The following is a 5,687-nucleotide window of genomic DNA, read 5'->3' as shown; positions in this document are numbered from 1 at the left end:
ATCTTCTCCTATGCAACATATTGTTACTTTACAAATGATTAGAAAGTATTAGTAAACATAGTTGGTGCCTATGTTATTATTTAATAATCAACCCCCAAGCTCAGTCTTTAAATGCTCTTTGAGAAACAAAAATAGTCTTACGTCTGGCAGGGAAGATACAAACAAAGACACATCGACTTGCGTTTTGCTAATCTAACGTAGCTTATTTAGTTCAATTTTGACCTCTGGTTTCCACTGAGGAACCCAGGGTCGTAACACTCCTCCCCCCTTCAGAGAAAAAAAAATGTGACTACTAGAATAGTAGTCATATTTTTTTTTTTTGTAAGAGTATACAGAGAATAAAAAGGTAAATCTATGACAAAAAAAAATCAATCAAAACCAAGAATTTCTCTTCAAGAAAAACACAAAGGAATTCTCTGAGAGAAAAAAAAACACATACACAAAAAAACAGGGAAGTAAATAAATTGGACACGGAATATTTAATGTCACAGGAGAACCTAAAAAAAAATAACTAAAGCATGACAGTTGGTAAATGGCTTCCTGTGGCTCAGAAGAATGTTATTCAGGCAACCGGGACAGAGCGTCGGCTATCACGTTGAGCCTGCCCGGTAGGTGGGTAATGGAAAGATTGAAGTCCTGTAGGTACAATACCCACCTGAGGATGCGTTTATTCTTCCCCTTCATCTGAGTGAGGAAGACAAGTGGGTTATGGTCCGTGTACACTTCCACTATATTACCTGTGAGGTAAACTTCGAACTTTTTACATGTTAACACTAGCGCCAATGCCTCTTTTTCTACCACTGAATAATTGCGTTGCACCTTGTCAAATTTCACAGAGTAATAATATAGTGGGTATTCCACCTGATCATCCCCAGTTTGCAACAACACTGCACCAGCACCTGAGTCAGACGCGTCAACATGAATTTTAAACGGTCGGTCGAACATTGGACTAGCAAGCACTGGGGCGGACGCTAAGATCAATTTCAAATTTTTAAATGCCTCTGCACAGTCTGATGACCACTTAAATTTAACGGCTTTCTGCAACAAGTCAGTGAGAGGAGTGGCAACACTGGAAAAGTTCTGACAAAAGCGTCGATAGTACGCACACATACCGATAAATCTTTGAACGTCCTTTTTAGACTTTAGCACTGGATACTCCAGAATGGCACTGATTTTATCTTGCCAAGGTAACACTTTTCCTTGGCCCACTTCATAACCGAGGTTGGTCACTGTGCCTTGGCCAAAATGACACTTTTTTGCATATAAGGTAAGATTTGCCTTTTTCAAGATTGCGAACAACTGGCATAACCTAGCTATGTGGTCAGCCCAATTACTGTCAAAGAGCACGATATCATCTAAATACGCCCGACAATTTGGCACATTAGCGAGCAAAGAGTTCATTAGCCTCTGGAACGTAGCAGGGGCATTACGCAAGCCGAACGGTAACACTTGATACTCAAAAACACCCTCGGGTGTCACGAACGCAGTTAGTTTTTTGGCACGTTCAGTGAGCAGGATTTGATAATACCCCCTCGAGAGGTCGAATTTCGAGACGTACTTGGCATTTCCCAGCTCGTCGATGCAGTCCTCGAGGAGGGGCAGCGGATAGGCATCCACAATGGTCACCTTGTTGAGCTGCCGATAGTCTGTGCATAATCGCCAGGAGCCGTCTGGTTTGGGGAACAAAAGGCAGGGCAAGCACCAAGAGCCCTGGCTCGGCCGGATGAGGCCGTGCTGGAGCAAGAAGTCGACCTCCTTCCGTACGATGGCCTTCTTTTCTGGACTCATCCGATAGGGTTGAAGGCGAATGGGGGTGTAGTCCATCAACTCGACATCATGGCAAATGGCATCAGTCTGGGTCGGGACCTCCCCGAACAGACTGGAGAATTCATCAACCAACGACTGCACCTCTTCATGTTGGGCCATCTGCAAATGGGACAGTCCCTCCTCCACAGCATTCACAGAACTAGAATTATTGAGAATGAGATTAGTTGGGTCCCCAGAACAATCATCCCCTCCCTCACTGGAAATGGAAACATTGGTTAGTGCAATGGGCCTGGGGCCCTGGAACTTCTTCAGCCGATTTACATGTACGAGCATTACCTGGTTACGCTTGTCAGAGTGCCTCACTTTGTACGTGAGGTCCCCAGTCTTTTCTGTCACAATGTAGGGGCCTTCGTACTTGTGGGACATAGTGTTCCCTAGTCGAGGCTTTAATACCAGGACAGGGTCGCCAGGCTGAAATACCCGCAACTTAGATTTAGCATCGTTACGTTCTTTCATCTTGTCTTGGGCCTTCCCAAGATACTTTAGTGCCGCTGCCTTGCAGTCCTTGAGTCTCTGGTGGTGTTGCGCAAAGAAAGCCGAACCTTCGGTTAACGTTACGTTCCCTAACAGATTCTCCTGTAATATTTGCAAGGGTCCACGAACTTTATGGCCAAAGACTAACTCAAAAGGAGAACAACCCAGTGAACTTTGTAATCCCTCTCTAGCCGCAAACAAAACATACGGTAAATTCTCATCCCAGAAGGTGTGGGAACTCTCGCACGATGTCTTCAACATCTGCTTCAGAGTTAGATGGAAACGTTCAATTACCCCCTGACTCTGTGGATGGTATGGGCTGGAAACCTTATGAGTTATTCCATGGTCCTTACAAAATTGTTCAAAAATATCAGACTTAAACTTAGTACCATTGTCAGTTTGCACGACCCGAGGCAGTCCAAAAGTGGAAAAAAATTGCAACATACGAGCAACAACAGTTTTTGCTCGGATGTTCCTTACAGCAAAAGCCTCTGGATAACGAGTTGTGATACACATCATCGTGATTAGGTAAATATTACCAGACTTAGTTCTAGGTAATGGTCCAACACCGTCCATTACCACATGAGAAAATGGTTCCTCTGGCATGACAATAGGCCTTAGAGGAGCTTTAGGTGGAGTCTGGTTTGGTTTCCCTACCAGTTGACAAACAATACACGCATTACAAAATTTTGCCACATCGCTTTTCAGCTTGGGCCAGAAAAAATACTTTAAAATTTTGTGATACGTAATATTAATACCTTGATGTCCCCCCATAGGATCATCATGAGCAGCTGTTAAAACTCTTTCTCTATAGCAGGTCGGCAACATAACCTGGTAGACTACCTCCCACTCATTTGACAAGGGAGTACTCTGTGGTCTCTATTTTCTCGTCAAAATCCGATCATTGTAGTAGTACCCAGTTGCTGCATCTACAATTTCCTCCATAGAGATGGCTGTCTCACGACAATCTGCAAGAGTGGGGTCAGCTTTCTGTAACTCACTCAAGGAGGCATCTAGGCCTTGGTCAGATGCCATTGGCCGAGGCTCAACAGTGTTCTCCTCCACCTCCCCACTACTCTCAGTAGGTGGCGGTGGCAGGCTCTCCACAATGTCCTTGGCCACGTCATCGAGTCGGGCCATGAATGTGTCCGCGAGGTCCACTTGGTTTTCACCACTCGAAAAGTTCCTTGTGTCCTCGGGATATACCACCTTGGCAAGCACAGGGCTGCCCTTACATTTAAGTCCCATAGACCTGGTCACCGCACACGCAGGGTACACAACATTATCCTCTGCGGCGGGTGGATCCAGGCAAACCATAGGGGTAGGCAACATAATAGGCAGTCTGGAGTCCCCCCTACCTTATCCCCTGCTAAATCATTACCAACTATTACATCAACATTAGGGAAAGGTAGGTATGAAGTGACTCCGACTGTACAAACACCCTTGTGGAAATCAGATTCCAGGGTAACCTTATGGAGGGGTACTGCTCGAGTATCACTAGTGATACCCTCGACCAGTACCACCTCTCCAGTGTCGAGAGTGTCGCACCTTGCAAAGCACTCTCTAAAATTAAAGTCTGGATGGTACTGGTGTCTCAGAAGATCACCGCGTCCTTCCAGGAAGAACCCTCAGACAAAAGTAGTCTCCCTTTCGATAAGAATGGGGTAAGCAAGTCCAACCACTGTGGGTTGGAGGTCTTACTCCCTAACCCATCCGAAGGCCTCAAGCCCTGTGTCACAACTAGAGCATTGGGTCTTTTTTTTGGGTACAGTTGCTAACAACGGCTAATAACGTGGTTTGGACGTTTACAGTGACCACAGAAACGTCGGGGAGAAGAGACATTACTAACAGAATTACCCTTCGGTTCACCCTTAGGTGCCGTGGGGCTAGACACTTTAACAGGGTTAGTTATGTCTGAAACAGAAGGTGCATTAGTTATAGGGTTAGAATGAGCTGGTCTGGACTGGCTGTGGGTATAAGTTTTGCTACTCTGTGGGGTAAAATTATTTTTATTGGGCCTTTTGCCCGCCAATTGGTAGTTTTCTGCCATCTTGGCCAAATCACCTATCTTAGAATTTACCTCTATCCTACTTCTAATGTAATGTGAAACATTCTCTGGCATAATATCTATAAAATGCTCCATTAAAACTACGTTCCTGAGAGCCTCGTATGTTTCAGCTTTCGCCGAGCAAATCCATTTATCAAACAATCTAATTTGATCATTAACAAATTAAGTGAGTGGTTGGTTGTGAGTAGGCCTAAGGTTGCGATAAGCTTGGCGGTGAGCTTCAGGTGTAATTTCATATGCCCGCAAAATACGTTCCCTGACTTTATCATATTCAAAACACTCGTCGTCTGGCATGTTTATAAAAATATCTTGTGCTTTACCCCTAAATCTTCCCTGTAGGATTTTCACCTGTTATGGTTTTGGTCAGTTCATGGACATGGCCAATCTCTGAAAATGGTTGAAAAACCTTTCAGGGTCCGACTCTGAAAATTCAGGCAAATTATGTTTTTTCTCATAATGCCTGGGGTTTGAATCCCCGGCAGGTGGAGGTCCAGTGGCATTCACTCTAATTCTAGCCTCCTCGGTTTTGAGTCTTTGTTCCTCTAATTTTATTCTTGCTAACTCCAGAGCTAACCCTCTGTCCCTATGAGCTGCACTTTCCGCTTGGCTAGGCTGGCATAAAGGTGTATCACTTGCCAATAGTTCTTGATCAATACAATGTTGTAATATTTCATTCACCAAAGTCCACTTTTATCCGTGTCATTTAATTCTAGGCCAAATTCCTTGCCTAACAATACTAAATTAGACTTGGTAAGTTTCTTTATCTCTACCACTGAAGGATTCTTTGCCAGTTCCTGCATTTCAGATGCCATCACTAATTAATTTAGTTCTTAGCCAATGAAAAAATTAAAAAAATAAAAATTGGAAAAAACAAAAATTTGCACGGCCCCTAACACAAGGCCACACTTATCTCAATCATGAAGAGATCCAGCTAGGTGTCCAGTCAGTAAAAATGAATCCTTTGCTAGATGAGCTGGACCCTAGGCTAACACAACCGTTCTGCGGAAAACAAGAATTTTTAGTTTTGGCACTCAAAAATTAAATTTTTTCAATTTACTGTTCATCCTGGACAGGCCCCCACTTGTTATGTAAATTGGTGGGCTTGCTATGGGGGAACTGGTACTATTAAGGGGTAGGGGTAGTTAGAAGACAGAGACCAAAATTAACCAATTTTCGCCTGCCTTTCTACGACCCTCCTGCCAAGTGTTCCCTATACGCCCATCCCTACTATAATTCACCAAGTATCTACCTTTAGAAACACTACCAAGAATCTATTCGCCGAAAACATGCCCAAACATAACAACAAGCAAGGTAGGGG

Source organism: Procambarus clarkii, unplaced genomic scaffold (genome assembly GCF_040958095.1).
Source record: "Procambarus clarkii isolate CNS0578487 unplaced genomic scaffold, FALCON_Pclarkii_2.0 HiC_scaffold_141, whole genome shotgun sequence".
Classification (NCBI taxonomy): Eukaryota; Metazoa; Arthropoda; class Malacostraca; order Decapoda; family Cambaridae; genus Procambarus; species Procambarus clarkii.
The sequence above is the reverse complement of the archived record's forward strand: the minus strand, read 5'-3'. Positions refer to the sequence as shown.